This window comes from Lissotriton helveticus, chromosome 5_1 (genome assembly GCF_964261635.1).
Source record: "Lissotriton helveticus chromosome 5_1, aLisHel1.1, whole genome shotgun sequence".
Taxonomy (NCBI): Eukaryota; Metazoa; Chordata; class Amphibia; order Caudata; family Salamandridae; genus Lissotriton; species Lissotriton helveticus.
The window spans coordinates 1,359,626,311-1,359,648,235 of record NC_136065.1 but is presented as its reverse complement, the minus strand read 5'-3'; the positions used below and the strand labels follow the sequence as shown (position 1 = coordinate 1,359,648,235).

Below are 21,925 nucleotides of genomic sequence, written 5' to 3'. Positions count from 1 at the left end.
AGTCTCGAGGTATTGAACCTTTGGGTACCTAGACCAATAATCAGTAGGGAGTAAGTGAATGCCTCCTCCACCTTTTATCAGCTCATTCTAGATTAAGATAATTCACTGAGTCCTGTTTGTGGCTTTCTATCTGTTTATTTATCCAATATTCATTGTATGGTGATTTACAGGGACTTTCACACAGCTATAGCCAACACGTGTTTCACCCTTTTGTGGTCATTTGGACCAGGATTTCCTCAGGACTTGGTATACATTCATATCAAGTCTTAGATTCCGAACTGGATTACATGAATTCAAAGCGTCTCTCAACAGGGCATATCAGTATGTGGTCTGTCATTGTAACTGTCTGTGTCTGTCGTCCTGATGGCCTATTCCACAGTATCAAGCCCTGGATGAAAGCCATACTGATACAGGGACAATATGTTATTAAGACTAGCTTACGATCTTAAACAATTGAACATTACCTTCCCAGGAATCTTTACAGTGCTATCGATCAGAGAAATCAGTCGGTAACATTTGGATAATCCACGATTCCCTTTTTTTTAAAATGGAACAATCATTGGGAGTGTCCAAGAGCTCAGAATCCGGCTACACAGAAAGTTATTAAAAATGTGTAACCCCAGAGTTCGATGTTGCACTTCAAAAGGTCTCTAATGTCAAGAAGGCCTTCTTGATTATCAGTGCTCTTGTAGCCCAACTCCTAATGCTTATCCCTAGTTTGGCACTGAAGTCCCCACAGAGCAAAAATCTTGGTTCATGTGTGGCACCTGATCCAATTGGCTTCAAACTCAGAATAAACCGGACAACTCCTCAAAAAGAAGACAAAAAGAATTAGTAAAATCATTATTATGGAATGGAAGTTAACCAGATAAAAACAAAAAGAACCAAATTGTCTTTAACAAGCAGAGCCTGGTAGGCTGGACTGGCCGAATCACTTCCACCTTAAGATTCAGTTCCCACCATATCAAAAGACCACTGTAGCTCTCATATGAGAAGAAATAAAGCAGTGCAGGAGTAACACGAAAAACCTTTAGATGAAATAGAGGTAGTAGCCCAGGTGTTATATTCCATATTTTTAGTTAATATGCATCTTGTATTCCTGTCCCTTTAACTGCATGTGCCATGTTATGTTTCTTAACACATTCTATATTCTGAACAGAGCTTTGCTCATACAGCATTCTGTACTATGTGTCAGTTACAATCTGGATACTGCTGTACAAGGATTTGATGCTGTGCTGATCAATAAACCTTCTTGGAAAATCTACCTTTCTATTGGATTATTACAATTTTGGCGACGAGGACAACCTTACTCATGCCATCTTCAGCACAGGAGCGGAGTTTGGACCCATTCCTGCATTTTTTTAAAGAATTTGGAAATTTTGGTACATTTTTCTGATTGTTCCTTCCCTTTAAAGAACATCTTACTTCTATGCACTTTTTGAAACACTGTCTCCACGAAGATTTCGTCTTTATTTGGAAATTAAGGACATTTTCTACTTCCTTTTAATGGTTTTCATCGTTTTCACGATCTTCAAAACAAAAACAAAAAAAAGCCTTAAGGTGTCTCCTCATCCAACAATCTACGAGGGAAGTTATCTGTGTGAGGATTTCTTTTTATTCCCGAAATTTTACCTAATTTTAAAGCCTTTTCGTGTCTCTGCATCTTTCAAAATACCCAAGTTACCTGCATTTCGACTGAGATCACCCTACCCGAAATCGTCTCGAGAGCTCCCTGTAGCTTAGCAACGCCCTGCTCGCTGTGTTCGGACACCGCCGAGAAAGCCTTCGCTTCACGCCTTGGCCGTCTGGACGTCACAGCGCATTGCGTGTGCCTGACTTTGGAACACGACGCATCAAGGGCATTATGCATTCCGAAGACGAACGCTTCTCCTGACTGCAGCGTGTGTAGTCATCACGTGACGCGCGTCACGCAACGTATTACGTGCCTCCATTTTGTTTCCTTTGTTTTCAAGTGTTACCAGGCAACCTTCACACAGCGTTTCTCTTCAGTTTACACGGACACCTTCGATATTGCTCAGCGTTTCCATTTATTTATATTTATTTTCAATTACAATACAACGTTAGTATTTGCCGATCTTATTATTATTACAATTTGGTCATTATTTTAATGCAGTTTTCTAGATTCATGGATACTTATCAGCCAAGTCTTGGAAAACAAGGGTGATATTATTATTTCTTTCCTATGGTCATAAGCATACTAATGTTTTTTTTTACAAGTTATTATACATTACTAATTGTATTCTGTATTAACTAGTTACTTACTGTCCTTGATTCTATTCCTTATTTGAACTCATCTTTGCATGGGTAATTACCATTAGTATTTTGCTCTGTGTGATACTATAACTCAATTTTTTTTTTGTGTGTGACAATGCAATTCGATCCTCCTTCTAAGTTCCTACAGATCAAAGGTGATCCTCCCATGCCTTGGTCAAGGTGGAAGGAGGAATTTTCAATTATATGAGGGCTATAGACGGAGAACGCATGGGAGCAGAAAGAAAAAAAAGTATTTTACTGCATTGTCTGGGTTCGGAGGGACAAGAAATCTTTAGAACTTTACCCCAATTATCAGTTCCTTCTGGTAGTGGAGATACCATGAATGTATACACTGAGGCTCTTGGTAGACTAGAGAAGAGATTCAAACCTACTGCCAACATTGCTTTAAATCGTTTCAAATTCTACACTAGAGCACAAAAGCAGGAAGAATCCTTTGATGATTTTCTCACAGCTTTAAGAGCTTTGACATTACATTGCAATTTTGGTGCTATGTCCGATGAAATGATCCGTGATCAGATTATTGTTCATGTTAAGAACAAAAAAGTTCAGGACAAATTATGGTGTATAGGTGATCCTAACTTGGAGGAAACTATTGCCATCGCAAAGTCCACTGAATTGTCTGAAAAATGGATGGATATAGTAGGTAAACAAAGCTCTAGCTCTAGTAAAAGCAACACAGAAGAAGAAGTTTGTTATGTTAAACCCAAAGTAGATGACAAAAATTTTGTTCCTACACAAGTGAGAGCTAAGAATAATTTTAGCGTGTATAACAGAAGGTCTGATCCTTCTTATAGTTCGGTGTCATGTTATAGGTGTGGAAGCAAAGCACACATTGCTTCTTTCCAGGGGTGTCCTGCTATGAATAAAACATGTAATATTTGTGGGAAAATTGGACATTTTAGTAGTGTCTGTAGAGAAAAACGTTTTAATACCCAGTTGCGAGCAGGACAGTCACGTACACCCTCTAACATTATCAATCCTACAAAAGTATCTTCCATTAGTATGGTTGAGGAAGTCAAGCAGGATATTGACCGTGGGTATGTTGTTTCTATTATTCAAAGTGGGTGTGTAGTGTTAACCAGTAAAAAGTCCCCTAAATGTGTTTTTTATATTTTTTCTATCGCTATTGAACTTATGGTGGATTCTGGGTCCCCGTGGACTATATTTACCAAGGAGTATTTTGAGGAAAAACTACAAAAGGTGTGTGATTTTTCTAACTTACAACCGTCAGATATATTGGCAGAAGGTTTCAATGGTAATAAGATTGATATTGAAGGATTTTTGAATGTTCCATTACATTTTAGGGGAAGGTTGGCTCAGATCAAATTATATATTGCTGTGAAGGGAGTCAATGTTCTTGGGTGGCATGACCAATGGGAACTTGGCATAAAATTAAATCCACGTGCCAGAGATCCTATCTCATTATGTAGTGAGCAAGAAATGATTAATGCTATCTGCTCTAGTGGTGAAGATAAAAATTATATCTCAACTTGGAGTCACAAGTTTGACAAGGTTTTCTGTGATCAATTAGGGAAATTGAAAAACTTTGCACACAAAATTGTGTTAAAAGAAGGTGCCCTTCCAGTCAAGCAAAAGCTAAGAGGCGTTCCTCTAAATGTTAGAGATGAGTTAAAAGAAATGCTAAATGAGTTACTTAAAGATAACATTATAGAGCCTATTGAGTCATCTGAATGGGTTTCGCCCATAGTTTTGGTGCGAAAGCCTGACCAAAAACTGAGAGTTTGCATTGATTTGAGGGCTCTTAATTCCAATATTGTTATCGATTGTCATCCCCTTCCCAACATTAACGAGCTGGTTTCCCTTTTTGATGGTGCGCAGATTTTTTCCACATTGGACCTTAGGTCTGCGTATCATCAAATAGAACTTACTGAAGAATCTAAAAAGTATACAGCCTTCATCACTCCTATGGGACTGTTCCAACACAGAAGAATGCCTTTTGGGTTGGCATCTGCTGCCTCTGTTTTTCAACGTGTTATGTTTCAAATTTTTAGGGATCTTGATATGTTTGTAAAATGTTTTCAAGATGATATCTTGATATTTTCAAAAGATGAAGTGGAACACGTTTCACACTTAGATGAGGTGTGTAGGAGGTTAGAAAGTTATGGTCTTACTCTCAAAGCACACAAATGCAAACTTTTTAGGAAATCAGTTGAGTATTTGGGCCATACATTATCGGGAGATGGTTTAGTTCCCAAAAAATCAAATGTGGAAGCCATACTTAGCGCCCCAGCCCCCAGCAATAAAGAACAACTGCTTTCTTTTGCGGGCATGTGCGAGTATTACAGCAAGTTTGTTGTTAATTTTGCTATGAAAATGGAGCCGTTGAGAAAGTTATTAAGACAAAGTAGCACGTTTGTTTGGGAAGCTGAACAAGAAAGGGTGTTTACTGATATCAAAAATGACATTGTCAATTCCCCAACTTTGAAACCTTTTAGGATAGGAAAAAAATGTATCATTACCACTGACGCAAGTTTGTATGGTTTGGGTTGTGTTCTTTCTCAAACAGATGGGGTCATTGAATGGAATGTGGCTTTTTCCTCTAGGACGTTGATTGAGACGGAGCGCAGGTATGCGGTTATTGAACGTGAGCTTCTTTCTTGTGTGTGGGCCATTGAACATTACAGAATTTATATTTGGGGCAGTAAGTTTATTTTGAGAACTGACCATAAGCCGCTTGTTCATATTTTATCGGTCGGAGGTGGTTGGAACTCCACAGCAAGACCTGCACGCCTTGCATCAAGGTTACAAGAATACAATTTTACAGTAGAATACATTCCTGGGAAATTTTTTTTACTGCTGACTGTCTGTCACGTCTTCCGTGTGGAAGTAAAAGTGATAATGTTGACTGTCTTAGGGAGATTGATTTTGTTTTAAACCTTTCCGATGTGGTTTCTCCTCAATATCAGGATATTACTGAACAGTTTTGGATGAAATGTCAAGAGGAGGATGAGAAGTTAGCAATGTTAAAGACATATCTGTTAGAAGGTTGGCCTAATAAAACCAAAGTCAGGGATGATTTACTTCCTTTTTACAATGTGGCAGATGAGTTGTGTTGTGAATGTGATTTAATTTTCTAATCTGGAAAATGCATTCCACCAGTTGGTGTACAAGATCTTATACTTAAACTGGCACACAAGACTCATCCTGGCATTTCAGCCATAAAGCGGTTGATAAGGTTAAACTTTTGGTGGCCAGGGATGGATAGATTTGTTGACCGTACGGTTAGAGAGTGTAGTGAGTGTTGTAGTAGTGATAAGATGTTGAAAGTGAATGTTCCACCTCTTAAAACGGTGAAATGGCCAGAATTACCTTGGAGCAAAATAGCCTTTGATATTTCGGGCCCTTTCTATATCTTACCAGAAGCTTCACGTTTTGCTTTAGTTATGATAGATTATCATTCTAAATGGCCAGAAGTAAAATTTGTATCTAAAGTAACTTCTGAGGTTGTTATTTCCTTTTTCAAAGAAGTGTTTGCAAGAGAAGGATGCCCTTCTGTGTTAGTGTCGGACAATGGAGTACAATTAGTCTCTTCTGAGATGAAATCATTTTTACAGGCCTGTCATATTAAACATATTCGGACATCCCTTTATGAACCACATGAGAATGGACAGGTTGAGCGTTTTAACCGAGTTCTTAAAAGTTTTGTTTCTGATGCTGTTAAGGAGGGTAGTAGTTGGTTAAATGTTCTTAGGGAAAAACTGTGGACATATCGCATTACTCCTCATACCACCACAGAGGTTAGTCCGTTTAAGTTGCTTAAAGGTAGGGATCCTGCCTCAAGTATTTGTCCTTGGTGGTTTAAGGAGAAGTGTAAGAATTTGGAAGAGAATGAGGTTGACATTAAAAAGGTTGCGGACAAAGTTATTGGTAAACAAAGTAAGTCAGCAGAGTTGTATAATAAGAGGTGGAGAACCAAAGAGCATAATTTGGTTGTTGGTGATTGGGTAAGGATTTTGAAACCTTTTATGGTTAGCAAGGGAATGAGTAAGTTTGGTAGACCCATTCAAATTAAAAGAGTTTTCAGTAATTCTGTCATCACACAAGACGGCAAGGTTTGGAATGTTAGCAAGGTTGCTAAGTGTCCTACACAAGATGATATACAGTTCCAACCTCAAGGTATACTTGGTCCATGTGACAGTTCATATGACAGAGCTGGTCCTAGTTCTTGTCCTGACTCAGTGGCATAGAGAGTCAGAAATGATATGCGTGTAAGAAGAAGACCTACTTCTCTACAAGATTTTGTATGATATTTTGTTGTTTATTTATTTAATGAGGGAGATGTGTTATATTCCATATTTTTAGTTAATATGCATCTTGTATTCCTGTCCCTTTAACTGCATGTGCCATGTTATGTTTCTTAACACATTCTATATTCTGTACAGAGCTTTGCTCATACAGCATTCTGTACTATGTGTCAGTTACAATCTGGATACTGCTGTACAAGGATTTGATGCTGTGCTGATCAATAAACCTTCTTGGAAAATCTACCTTTCTATTGGATTATTACACCAGGTTTCCTGCAAAACGACAAAATCAAATTTGTTTACATAATTTGACCAATCTGGAATAATGATCTTATCTTTAAGTGCAGCTACATTCTTGCTCACAAGGGGAAAAGAATGGATAGGCCTTACTGGCCCTAACCTGTTCCACTTCTCTGCAGTTTCTGACTCCTTGGGCAAATCAATGGGTGAACTTCCAAAGTGGGTCATCAAACCAATTCGCTATAGACACATTAAACTGAACCATGGTGGAAATGATGAGAGTGATGTATAGTTATCAAGGACTCCCTGATTACAATGAATTAGAGATTCCTAGGTCAGGGAAAAACAGCTAATCGGTAAACAACAACCTAGGCAATCATAATTGGAGTTCACAATATACATAAGATTTTTAAAGGAAAAAGAGCTACCAGTGAATTCAGATTCTGATATTTATTAACATATATATTAAAAAAATGACATAAATTTCATATACATAAAAATAGTAACAAAACAATCAATCACAGTACATGAAAGAAGATTTATGAATCAATATAATACATCATTATAAACTCATTACAAAAGTCATTAAAACAAGGGAAATGGCCTAATAATTCTCGACACGCGTTTCGGTGACCAGCGCCTTCTTCTGGAGGAGCCACATATGTTATTTTAAAACGATATGTTTAAAACAAGAGCCAAACTGACTCAATTGATTTCTTTTCTTTGCACGTTTCTTCTAATAAATGAGAGGTATCCAAAAGGCGGACAGCTTATTGGGCACTAGAGCATGATTTGGTGTCCGATTTGGATATCAGGATATAGTAAACATGAAAAACATGGGTTTTTGGTAAAAAAGCTGGGTCTAAACTCTATGATTTTTCTTAGGAGCCGGGTCTGGTAAGGTGAATAGAACGGCTTAGACTTCTCGCCGTCAGGAAGACCGGATTGTAGGCATTTAGCACGATAATTAAGCTAGTAGACCCCTGTATGGGTGTAGATGTACCCTTAGGTATACGAAGAATCCTCCTGATGTGGGGAAGTTCTTTCTTCTTAGTTTTCTGATAAAACTCCTGACATAGTTTTCAATGAAGCCTATCGGTCCGACGGCGAGAAGCGAGATCCTAACAGCTCCAATCGTCAAATGGGACGGCTTTTGGAACTGGTATTACTATAGGATTATCCAAAACACTTCTCACACAAAACACCATGGCCATCTGATTGCAAGATAGAATAGACAATAAGCTGGATTTATAGAAATATCCAAGTGGAACTGGAATGATATAGCTTGTAAGGTCATATTTGGTCATATTCTCAAGCAACATAGCCTGAACCACTGATGGTAATTTGAAGTTAAAAATAACAGTCTCCTTGGATTACAATTGGACCACACCTAATCCTTCGGGTGAACAAAATTTCCTCTGCAAGAGGCAATGGGAAGTCCCCATGGTGAACTAACAAATCCAACACTTATTGCACAGCTTCTCGTAGGACTCCATCTGGTTCTTAAGCGGGGGGGACTCCAGTCAAAACAACTACATAAGGGCACACAGGAGGGGAGAGATTTAAAATAGTCTGATTAGGGTTTGGAGTAGACCCTCTGGCCTTAAAACCAGGCTCACCAGATTCTCCTGAGGGATTGAAAGATTACCCCCTCCAAAAGTAGATATCTCCTCTGTGCCGGAGGATTGTGATTTTCTTTCCATATGGGCAACCATAGGCTCCTATGTAACCTGTGATGTAGTGAAAGAACAGTTAACATGTGGTAAAACCTCCCCTGTAACTGTAACTGTCTAGGTATTCCAAGTGAGAAGCTTTGAATGCCGTGTTGATACAACATGGCTGGTCACAGTATCCTCTATAGTGTCTCTAACAGTGTCTCATATAGATAAACGTATCAAAGAGGACGCAAGCGGAGTTTCTATAGCCCCTAAACGGTGTAGCACAGGCAAACGTTTGGCCTGCAAAAGTGCCTTGATTTTAATAGCACAGTCTTAAATAAAGCACTCAGCACAACAGGCATGATGCAAGGGTGCAGCCACATCTGCTTCCAAAGACAGGGGTGTAGGGTTAGCCCAAACCAGCGTTGCAGAATTATCTGACTGTGTAGTTACATCAATCACAATAGGCCGGGCCCCATGTTTACACTTTTTACTCTTGACAGACAGACACCTTGTGGCCATTAACATCAGAGAGAGCAGTTTTATCCACCTGAAGGGGGCTGGAATTTGAGCCAATAACAGGAGGACTTGACAAAAAACCTAGAGGTGTACCATTGTACCATCAACAGGTGCCGAGTTCATACCTGAGCTCAAGGACAGCCTTCTCTCTGTAAGGGTATTTCCATGATGATGACCCCCACTGCCCTTTCCAACAGCCGGCCGATGAATGTCCACTTCATGGTGGAGCGGTGGCCAGCAGAGGCTTTCCCTTTACCCTTTTTAGACTGTGTTGAAAGAGCTCAACCAGCAGGGCAAATGGCACAGCTTAATATGCCCCACTGTTAACAAAACAGAGGCTGGTTGAAAAGAGAACAGAAACAGAAAGAGTACCTTTGAGACATTGAAGCCAAAGAGAGTGGGCCCAGCCTTTCCCAGGCTCTGACGGGCGCAGAGGGGCTCGCTCTTCTCCCGGTCTTCGCCCGGTCATACACCTAGGTGCGTTCCGGGCGCGTCCAGTGTTTTGGGCTCAGAGAAGTCTCCTTGATCAGCGCCCTAACAGCGCATGCTCAAAGCCCCTCTTCCTACCTGCTCATGTGCCCCAGGGCTGGGTAGAGGTTGCAGTCCTCCCCATCGTCACTCACAGACACTCCTAGAATGCGTTTCTTAAAAGAAATCAAGGTCAGAGTAATGATTCCTCTGGGTACATCTTACAACTTTCCTGCCTCTCTGTAGTCTGGCCTGTCCTCCTCTGGCCCCATCCCTCAAATCCAATTTCCAGTGGCTTTTCATTGTATTTGCTTTATCCCAAAAGAAATGTGAATGGCTACTGTTTAAGAAAATCAAACAACTCCTTGTCTCATTTACCTGTATTCAGAACAATATTGCATGAAACGTAAATAATTCTCATGGAGGTAAACTAACTAAACATTAAGGCCTCGAGTAACGCCAAAAGTTGACAAACGTTAGCAGTGAAAGAAACTTTAAGTCGATGCGAATGATGATCAACTCGAAGCATGAAGTTTAAACGAATCGTGCACATTCATTTTTGTTATCACTATCAGTATTTATTTGTATTTGGATTGCTTAGGTATGGTGATAATTTGGTTAAAGAGCTGGCAAACAGATTACATGTGGACCGTATCTTTTGATGCTTCCAGGCAAGCGAGGCCATTTATGTGAGAGAAGCACTGAAGAATTATTCAATCATATAAGCAAAAGATTATTAGGCATGTGTAGAGTGTGTTTTTTAGAGAAGAGCTGAACTCTTTCGATTTGCTTCGTCTAACGACTGCATCGTGACACTAACCTACAATCTGTTGTTTTTGGTTTGAATTGATAAATGCATCTGTTATTGGGCTTCGCGCAACCTGTGGTTTATTATCGTTCAGTAAGAAAAGTCTTTTTTCAACCGGATTGTCCAAGTAAGCTATAATGTTTAAACTAGGCCTAAGCATAAGTTGCAGAATTCCACTCCGCAGAATCCCGCGGAGTTACAACTCTATGAGATTCCGCAGAATTCTGCCAATAGGTGGAAAAGGCACGTTGCTCTTCTCTCGCTCCAATTTTAATGCTGGGTGCGTGTTCCACTCTGAAAAATCAGCTTAAATGGCACAATGTTATTTTTTAGTTGATTTTGCTGCTGCTTGAGTAGAAAATCGAACGCTTGCGACTGCCTGCATTTAAAAATCTCGCAGGAAGTCCTTTTAGTGACTTGAAATCACACTAGGGGGGAGGCCAAACCTCCTTTGCGTTCATCAGCTCGTATTCTGAAGCCTCACATTGCTCCAATAGTCATTGCATTGCACGAACGGGGAAAAAATGATGCTATGCGGCGATTGGCGGAATTCGGCGGGAACGCCGCATTACTCGCTAAAACTCTCCAACTCCGCCTCTGGAATTCAATTTCTGCCTGGGCCTAGTTCAAACACCATGAATATTGACTGGGATTTGGAGAGTCAAAAGCTCCCCAACTAGTGTTTAATGTCAATTAGATTTTAGTATAGCACTGTTAATAACAGGGGCTTCTATTACCTAATGTAATGATACTAAATAGGCCTCAGGGTGATGAAAGGCTGAGTTAGCCTTGCTGGCATATACATTTGTGACCAGCAGTTCACTCACTAAATATCACTAACACATGCTGAATTATCATGCAAGCTAACAAATGCTGTTCTGGCCATAACTTTGTGGTAATGGTCAATTACTATTTCCTCAATCTATGTCTCATCTGGGTGCAAGTACATATTTTGCAACAGTTTATCTACTATAGAAGTGATTGCAGACTACTAGCTCCATGCAGTTTTATGTTGCATTAGACAGGAAAAATTACATGCAGTGCCAGAATAAAAAATCGCAATTTGATTTACTACAGGGAAGCTTGAGCAGAAAATGTATTGTGGAAAACAGGTTCAATCAGAATTGTGTTGTAAGACACATTTTCGCTATGAGTCAGACCCCTTGACTGTATCGTGAGTGACTTTTGAACACGAGGTGTGCCCCTGAGTTCAATTTTTCTCTCGAAACACTTTTAATTAACGTATTATTTCGCATAATTTTCCTAAAATTTCGCTTCCTTTTGCAAAAACACATTACTCAATTTATCACTCTTAACATTAGCTCGCCTTGTTATTGATTCATAAACTCTGTAACAAACGACTTATTCATAAACTTTGAAACATCCGAGGAAAGGTTTGGTGATGATGCAAATGTTAACACATTCTCTCCTTTAAGCTATTAGGCGATTTCACATCCCACAAAACTTCGAAAATCTTTCTGTGAAAAAGGACTTTGACTCAGACTGAAATCCTGAGGGGCCAGCGGTGTACGCAAAGACCGCAGTGGTAACAAGGCCGAAACCCAGTTTTATTCCCCCGCGGGGTAAAGGCTTCATAAATCTTTCGCTCTGCGTCCTTTTGATTTATAGCCCATACTATCAGACTTGTCCAATTAGAATACAACCCATATTTCACTGGTCGCTATCAAGCGCGCAATATATGTATATTTCGAAAAATGTTGTTCTAATTAATGACGTAGAAAGCAACAGATGAGCATAAGCCATGACCTTTTCGCAGAGCAATGGGAGGTAAAGGTTTTGGACTTCATGTCCATCCGTCCGTTCATTGTCATGACGAATGTATTGCCAGAACGACGATCCTATTATGAATGCCTAATTTTGGATGAACTGAAGGCTAAGTAGAGGCCAGTTAAGGCATGTATGGCATAATGCTGCCGAAAAAAGTTCTAATTAACACTTTCTGGAAAATACACATATCAGCATTATGTTAAGCTTCTAGTGTGGCTGCGTCCATTTCCGCTGTATGAGTCCGCGAGAGGCTCAGCCGACGAGGAGCTCATGGGCTAGAGGAGAGCAGCAAGAAACCATAGAGACTGTGAGCACACGCAGAAGGAGAAGCAGGCAGTACTGAGGAAGTGTGCAAGGGGCAGAGTGCCAGGAGAGGGGCAGCTACCAGGAGGACAACAGAGGGGGCAGCTCCCAGGGCGACAACAGAAGGGACAGCTACCAGGAGGACAAAGGTGGAGGCCAGCTGTTAGCAGCCTAGCAGAGGGGGACAGATACCAGGAGGACAATAGTGGAGGACAGCTACCAGGGCGACAGCAGAAGGGAACAGCTACCAGGAGGACAACAGCTGCTAGCAGAGGGGGACAGCTCCCAGGGCGACAGTAGAAGGGGACAGCTACCAGGAGGACAACAGCTGCGAGCAGAGGGGGGTAGCTCCCAGGGCGACAGTAGAAGGGGACAGCTACCAGGGCGACGCATGAGAGGGACAGCTAACAAAACAACAGCAGGTGGACAGCTGCTAGGACAACAGCAGAGGGGAAAAGCTTCTAGGAAGACAGCAGAGGGGGCAGCTACCAGGACAACAGTGAGGAAACGACTACCAGGAGTACAACTGAGGGTGAAGAGCTACAAGGAAGATGACAGAGGGGGCAGCTACCATGGCAACAGCTGTAGAAACCAGGACAACATCAGAGGGGGTAGCTAGCAGGAAGACAGCAGGGGGTGCTACTACCAATGTGACAGCGGAAGTAAACAGTTACAAGGACGACAGTAGAAGGGGACACAGATAAGGATGACAGCTGAGGGGAACAGCTACCAGGTTGACAGCAGAGGGGGACAGTTAACAAAACACCACAGAGCTGGACAGCTGCAAGGGTAGCAGCATAGGGGAACAGCTTCTAGGAAGACAGCAAAGGGGGCAGATACCAGGACCACATCACCAGGACGACAGTAGAAGGCGACAGATAAAAGCATGACAGCTGAGGGGAACAGCTACCATGGTGACAACAGAGGGGGACAGATACTAGGTTGACAGCAGAGGGGGACAGCTAACAAAACAACAGCAGAGCGCAAGAACTGCTCAGGCAACAGCTGAGGGCAACAGCTACTATGAATACAGCAAAGAGGGCAGCTACCAGGGCAACAGCAGATGAGGACAGCTATCAGGATGGCAAGTGAGGGAGACAGTTTTTAGGGTGACAGCAGAGGGGCAGAAACGAAGGCAACAGCAGAGGTGGATAGATCCCAGGGCGATAGCAAAGGAGGACAGCTACCAAGGTGACACCAGGAACAGCCATTAGGGAGACAGTGGAGGGGGCAGGTACCACCTCAACAAGAAGGTTTGAGTCTCATATCTTAAAACACAGTCTCACTCAGTTGGTGAAAAGGGGATGTGCCAGGCTAGGGAGCTAATGTTGGGTGGCAGGAGACAGATGAGAAGAGACAGGGAGTTGCGACTCAAAAAAAATAACGTGCCCGCCGACACATTATCAACTCCACAGCCATAATATAAGTAAGATGAAAGTAAGGGGGCATAGAAGCATCTAGACTATGGTAAGAGGGTCTGATTGATCGTTCGACCTGAACATCCAGTTATGTACACTGATTTGAAACATACAATATCTGGTAACTGGTTTGTAGTGCTCGGACGTCTTTGTGGGAAAAAATGTTCATATGGCCAGAATGGGGGGCATGGCACATTGTAGCCCCAGGTAGGCTCAGGGCGAACTGACATTGATATGAAATGAAATGAATGAAATTAAATGAAAAATGAATCTTCTATAGCGCAACTGCCACTCCTACTGGAGTCTCCTGACGCTGTAAATGACAAGAATCAGCTGTATAGAACAAGACCTAAAGAAGGTCTAGATAGCAAGCATCAGATATTCCAAAGATCCATGGGGCACATTAGCAAGAACCTCGTTAAAATTATCGCTGTTTTTACCGCAGGAAACTGCCGCTAAAATGGCGATAATGGGCTTGCTAATATGCATTATAGAATTCCAATAGAAGCCCAGGTTAGATGTCCTGCACATCTAACCTGGGCTTCTATTGGAATTCTATAACGCATATTAGCAAGCCCATTATCGCCGTTTTAGAGGCAATTTCCAGCCGCTAAAACGGCCATAATTTTAACGAGGTTCTTGCTAATATGCCCCCGTGTCTTTAATGCTTTTCTGAACTGCCCCTCTTGTTCAATTACTTTAAGTTCCTTTGGCATACAATTCCAGGCCTTTGCTCCCAGTACAGTGGCTGATCTTCCGCCTCTAGTAGCCAGTTTAAAGCGCAGCAACTTGAGCAGGCTTGCAGTGCTAGATCTCAATGTTCTTACCGTGGTATAAGGCCTAAATCTTGATGAGAGATATGTTGGGCCCAGATGACGATGTGCTCTAAAAGTTGTCAATAATAGTTTAAACAGGATTCTTTTATGGACTGGAATCCAATGGAGTGTCTTCAGTGCAGCTGAGGCCGACGCCCTGCGCGGCAGCCCAAGAACCAGTCTAGCTACAGCGTGCTGGACTACCTGTAGTCTCCTAAGGATAGTTTAATTAATTCCTGCAAGAAGACTATTACAGTAATCCAGCCGCAATAATATGAGAGCCACTGCCACTGTCTTCTTAGCGGCCATCGGAATCAGATTGAAAAACTTTCTCAAGGTTTTTATAAGCCTGAAACAGGTCCCGGTTATCTTCAGGACATGGGGTTTGAAAGAAAGCGCAGAATCAAACCACACGCCTAGATTTTTTGCAACCTCCACCGTTGATGGAGGGGCTGTGGTATTATCTGGCCACCAGTCCTTTGGTTGAAAGAAGTTGTTTTTGCCGATGGGTAGAATTTCTGTTTTATCAGTGTTACAGCAGAGATGGTTATCTTTCATCCATTTTATTACTGCTGTGAAACAAGACTTGGAGTTTTCTTATACATCGGTAGAATTCTTGTCTAATGACAGAATCAGTTGAGTATCGTCGGTGTACGACGTGATTTCGATCCCAAAGGTCGAGATCAACGAGATAAGAGGGCCATGTATATATTAAATAAGAGAGGACTTAAAGAAGCACCCTGTGGCACACCAGTGGAAACGGCTCGTACTGGTGAAAGAAAAGATCCCAGCGAGATCACCTGCTTCCTATTTGACAGGAAAGATGTAATCCATGCCAATGTGGAGTTTGATATGCCGCAAGATCTCAATCTGGCTAGCAGGATGTTATGTGAGATGGAATCAAAAGCAGCAGACAAGTCTAGAAGAATCAAGACTGCCTTCTTGCCGTCGTCCATTATAAATGTAATGGTGACCGATATCTCGAGTAACGCAGACTCAGTCTAATGTTTTGGTCGAAAACCGGATTGGCGGGGAGGGAAAATCTGTGTTGACTCTGACTAACTAGAAAGTTCTTTGTATACTATTCTCTCTGTAATCTTACCTAAAATTGGTAAGAGAGCTATAGGCCTGTAATTAGAGAGATTTGAGGGATCGATGTTCGATTTTTTTCTTCAAGGGTTTTACTGTAGCGAATTTCCTTTCTTCTGGTACAGTACCGGTAGAGAGTGATGAATTCACAATATTGTTGCTCACCAGGTTAACAATGTCAACAATATGGTGTAATAACATCGGAGGGCAGGCATCAAATGGAGAGCCCGATTTACAGGCCAATATTGCCTAGACGTGATCACAACAAATAAAAGATCTCTGAAATTCACCAATTATGATGATATCATTAACTGGCCTTGTGCACTGCTTATGACCTAAAACAACAGCACCAATTACATCACCAACGACATCCTCTAAACCAGTAACATCAATAAATAACATTGGTGAGCAATAATATCCCATATAAAATCACATGTATGAAGCGATATATAATGCAATATCATATCATGCAATATGACAGAGACAGAAAGCCGCATTTCCACGGATCACGTCTAGATGCTTTTGCTGCAATATTATACAGGATAAGAAAGCAGTACCATTGGTTGCAGAGGGCTCTGAAGAGAGGGGGGCTAGATGCAGGGTGTAGCCAAAGATCATGACTTGAACTCAGTGCAGGATGCAAACAGCATATCCAAAGTCCGTATATAACTGGCTCCAGGAGAGAGGCACCGGCACAGAGCATATGCGAAGACTGTGCCCTCCTCCCAGTACTTCACATGGCCAAAGGCCCAGAACCTTGGACACCGAGGTGGAGGGGGTGAATAAAGGAAACATCCTTAAATTAGATCCTCACCATGCTGGAGGGTCACTGAATGACAAAATAATGATTGCTTTGGAAAATCATAAAGGTTCCCCACAACAATTCAGTTGATGGAAAATGGTTATAATCTAAATCCTAAAAAACACTGAAATGTGCCTGTTAAAGTGAGTGATACAATGAGCTACCCCGAGGCAATGCTAATGAGGTAACTCTTAATGCCACAGAAGACTTCACAATGAGATCACATAATCAACGGCAGCACTGGCGCCTTCACCTATCACTTCTCCATTGACATCATCAATGGCATCACATAAGGAGCTCAGTGTGACTGGACTGCTGTGTGCGGGGTGTGCTGAAAGCCACACAGTGCTTTCAGTGCCTGCTCCAAATGGGCAATTGGTTGTAGTGCACAGGGTCTGTGCCAGATTGTAATTGAAGGCCATTCTCTTTACCCAGTTTCTGCATTGCAAGGCCTTTGGATGAGTACAGCGTGGTCAGCAGTGGATGCACTTAGCACATGGCATGCGCTCTATGGGCGTATGCAATGCTGGTACCATGGATGTCCATTATGTCCAGTATTTGCAAAGCGCGAACACGTACCCGAGGGCGTCAAGGCGCTGGGGGCGGTTGGGAAGATTAAGCGAGCTATTGCCCAGAGTCACATGATGCTGGGCTGATCTTTAGTCGGCTGATTTACAAATGTGTGCTGCGTTTTTCAAATTTAAGGGAATATTGGATGATCTTATAAGGGTTCAAGTTGTGATGCACGCTTGCAATGTTCCCTCACATTTCTTTCCTCTGTGTGAAGCAGTGTAAGCTTTCTGTGCACTGTAGACAATTGTATGTGCACCAAGGAACTGATCGTGCATGTGAGGGCTATGCTCAGTTAAATAAATCTGTGGCAAACACCACTCCAAACATTTGTTTACAAAAACAGAGAAAACTGGTGCATTGCACACATACAGCTGCATTTAATGGGGACATGAGACAGCTTTGCAATGTAGATACTCACCATCATGACATAAACTGTTTATCCTAGTGGCACCCAAACCCCAGGTTTAAACAGGCATTGGTAATGCATCGGTTTCGCCTTTGTAATAAATAAAGAGCTGTTTTCTTCAATCATCGTCTGGGAAAAGGAAATAGCTCCCGGACAGATAACTCGGGAGTGGAGAGGATGTGGTGCAGTGGCCAGAGCTGGGGATCCCTGTTTGAGCCTCGGCGGCGCCGTGCAACATCCTGTGATTCTATGCAAATCACTTAATCTCTCTGGGTGATAATTTATTATGTAAATATGTTACAAGAGTAAAAGGCAATACCTTATGAAAATATAGTTCCATCAAAGTGGATAGTAATAGTAGTTTGGTGGCGGGGCACTGACAGGAGAAGCAGACAAGGAACAAGCATTGTTAAATGCAGGAAAATATTCTACAGCAAACAGAAATGGAGGAAAGTCGAAAGGCACGCACAGGAACCAATGAGAACCAACAAATGAACCAAGAGAACTGACTGAGGGTCAGCTCTGGCACGAACAGCCTGTGTACGAGCTGAGCTCTGAAAATATTTGGCATCTAAATCACGCAACTAATATCACGTTAAAATATAAGTTGTTTTCAAGATTCAAGCAAGTATACATTTTTAACAAAGCAGAAGTGTTTCACTTTAGCACATCAGTTTATTTGAAATGCATTTATTAAAAGTGATGATAAATAATTTTTAAACATGAACTCAGAAACATTAATACCCCAGCCCTGATGACAATGTGATAAGTTTATAGAGGCACTTCACTCGTCATGCATACAGAATCCATTACCCAGATTCATATCATAGATGGAGCAACTTTATAAGCGACTAAATGAAACACCAGAGAAGTGTTTTGTACAGTGTACATCCTGAACTTAAGTGTACGAAGGTGCTTTAATATGTGATAACGAACAAAAAGGATTTTCATTGAAATCATGTATTTGATTAGGATCACACAAGTTGGCCAAGCTGAGGTTTTCTAGTTTCATGCTGTACAATTCAGCCACTAGATTAGTATCAGTTTCTGTTATCAAAGCTGCTTTAGTTCTACTTAAAAGATGCGATGGGATTTTGGTGACAGCAAGAATCTACATTTTATTTTGTGCAATTTTACATACCACAAACTTTATGCAGATTTTTCCAGCGTTTAAGGACAGACTCATAAATTAAGTTTAGTCAGTGCCACTGACAACAATACATTCGTTCCTGAATTGTCTCCCAGACGTTGCTGCAAAATCCTGGCAGGACACCCACCCGGCACTGATTAAAAGCAGCATGTGTAACAACTGCCTGCTCCGAGTTTTGTCATCCACAGTGACAAAACACGTGCATACAAGAGGAACACTGCTTTTCACATGCATTTTGCTTCTTCACCTATCATTGAAACTTTGCTTCCACTGTGGAACTAAGAAACTGATAATTTTTTCGCGCTGCTCATTAATGTCTCTAGCATTTTATGTGCGCCTGTGTTAGAGTGTGTGCGCGCTGGGCAAAGGCAGTGTGCGCGTCCACGCAGGAGCACACGCTACAGAGCACCGTTTACAATGTGGGAGGTATGATTCCAACATGTTTGAAACCAAGCATGATAAGATTCGTTACTGCCAGTTTCGAGATGGTGATCGCGTAATGGCGCGGTATCCCTCTATATGTTATATGGCTGTCTCACTTACAACTCGGGATGCTTGTAACAATGCTAATTAAGAGAGGTTTTGGATAAATTACGATTCCTCTTTAGAAAATGTCTTGGTGCTTGTCAGGAAGGATGAAGTATCTAAGAAAAGTGCTTATAGCATTGAAGGTGAACGAGAAGGAATCAGTTTTCGTAAATACAGTATTTACAAATTATAGGGGAAGTGCTTCACAAAGGAAGGACAATACAAAAATGAAAAGTAAAGCTTATAAAGGCAGGGGCTATAGGTGTAATATTAAGGACCCGCATGGCTTATAGCAAAAGTTGTCCTGTAAATAATCTGAAATGCAGCAATTGTGGCATTAGGGGCCATCATGCTGATGTCTGTAGAAAGAGAAAGTGTGTATAGTGCGTGCATGAGGAAGGTAATTATGTGGAGCAAGGAGTAGATCAGGACATTGTATTGGATGTCAAGGTGAAATTAATGCTAACTGTAAATGAGATGTTTTGCAAAGGCAAACCCGAATGTTGGATGTCTAGTGGCGGTGTTGGATTTATCATGTATGCGAATTCAGGCTCTCCGCATACCATAATAAGTGAATAAGTATGGAAGGAAACATTTGTGGAGAAGGTTGGAGAGCATCTAATGAAATCAGACATAAACCCAGAAGGTTTTGGGGATGAGAAGGGAGAGGTTTTGGGATTCTAATGGTTTGTCTTTAAGTTCAAACACAGAACTTCACTTGGGAAACTGTACGTGGTGAAGAGGTGGCCAGCAGTACTGGCCTGGCATGTCCAGAGAGATATTCATATTATTTTATACCGAAATAGCAAAGAGCAAGTTCTAATTGTTGATGATGGCACTTCTGTGGTTGATGAGGTATGGAGAAAATTCCCAACGGTATTTAGCAAGACCTTGGGTAGATTAGTTGGGTGCGAACATAGAATCTGTGTGAAAGAAAATGTTTGCATGAGAGTTTAGAAGGGTAGAAAAGTACCAATTGCCATATGGGAGGAGGTATCAAGAGAGTTAGAATGATTAGTGGAGACTTGAGTGATTGAACCAGTAGAAGTACCAGAGTGGATTTCTCTGTCCGTGGGTGCTAGACGGAATAACGGGAAGATTAGATTATGTGTAGACTTACGCTTTTTGAATAACAATATTATTGTTGGTAAGTTTCCTCTTCCAAACATTAATGAGATGGTTGCTTTACTCAAGGATGCTTCAATGGTTTTAAACCATTGATCTCTCATCTGCTTACCACCAGGTTTCTTTAACTCCTGACTCTAGGAAATACACTGCTTTCATTAACGCGGATGGAGGCTTTCAATATAAGCAGATGCCATTTGGGCTCGCTTCTGCTGCAGCCGTTTTCCAGAGTTTGATGTTTAATTTGTTTTGTGAGGAAAACAAACTGATGTTCTTCCAAGACAATATTTTGTTTTTTGGGAGGAGTAAGGAAGAACGTAATGCTAAATTAATGAAAGCTTTATTGATTCTGACTAGCAAAGTGTTGACTGTAGAATTTACCAAATGCAACTTTGCAGAAAAGAGCATTATGTATTTAGGTCACGTAATTGTTGAGTCAGGAGTTAAACCCAAACCATTGTTGATTCATGGCGTGAGGAATGCTGCTACTCTCAGTTCCAAGGACGATGTACAATCTTTTCTTGGGTTAGCTGAATCCTGTGCCAAATTCATACCCAAATGTGCAGATAACTTGTATTATATCAGACAGCTTTTGAAACAAGTATGTACATTTGTGTGGTCACAACAGTGTGAAAATGACTTTAAAATCTTTGAGGATGCCATTTCCAATGCTACAAAGTTACACAGTTTTGACACTATGCTTGATTGTATTATTGCTACTGATGCAAGTAACAGGGGTTTGGGTGTGATGCTATCCCAAATCAATTGTATGTCTTTTGCTTCCTTGCCCTAAGTGCACCGGGTATGCCCAGACGTGGGTCCCAGGCTCACTGTGTCACTGGATTCAAGCTATCCTGACTGATGAAACCCCAAAATTGGTCCTAGGATGCTAGTTTCCGGTCCAGGGAGGACTTGGCTTGGTAGTTTGGGCTGGACTGTTCCCATGAGGCACAGGGTCAAGACTGATTTGCATATGGCCAGGTCTAAACTGGGGTGGCATAGTGAGCAAAAGAATGATGAATTTAACCCAGATCTCTTGACTGGGGTGAATGTTTTGATTTGTTCTGCATTCCGTCCATTAATTGTGTGTCTTTTGATCCCAAATTGATAAGCAGGGTTTTGAACATGTAATAGGTTTCCCATCTAGATCTTTATCACCCACTGAAGGAACGTATCCAACAATAGAAAAAGAGGCTTTAGCATGCACTTGGGCATTAGAAGATTTCAGGCATTTGCTTGTGGGAGACCAATTACAATCCAGTTTGATCATAAACCTTTAATTAAATTGCTATCCACGGAAGGAACCACAAGTGCATCAGCCATAATTGCCCATATCTTCATGTGGATGCAGGATTTTAGGTATAGGATTATGTATAAACCTGCAAAAATAAGTGTAGTAGCTGACTGTCCATCTCATATGCCTATGCGGGATAGGAATGTGAGGATGAGAAGTGGAATGATTTCCAGATTTCTGTGGTACATGAGGCGGGTTATCCAGCAGTGAGAAAGGAGGATTGGGAAAAGGAGTGTAAAGAGGATGCCCTCTTACAGGAAATTGCCTCATTCATTAGCAGTCAATGGCCCAAAAAAAGAAATGTGTCTTATTAGAATCCATACCATTCTGGGAAATGTGATCAGAGCTATCAGTTGATGGTTGCATGATGTTAAGAGGAGA

General features: G+C 41.5%; 1 protein-coding gene across 1 annotated transcript in view; it reads left to right on the top strand.

Annotated features, from left to right (window-relative positions):
* The window catches only part of GRM4 (glutamate metabotropic receptor 4), a 1,152,011-nt gene that overhangs the window by 7,815 nt on the left and 1,122,271 nt on the right, over window positions 1-21,925 (top strand). The window lies entirely within an intron of this gene.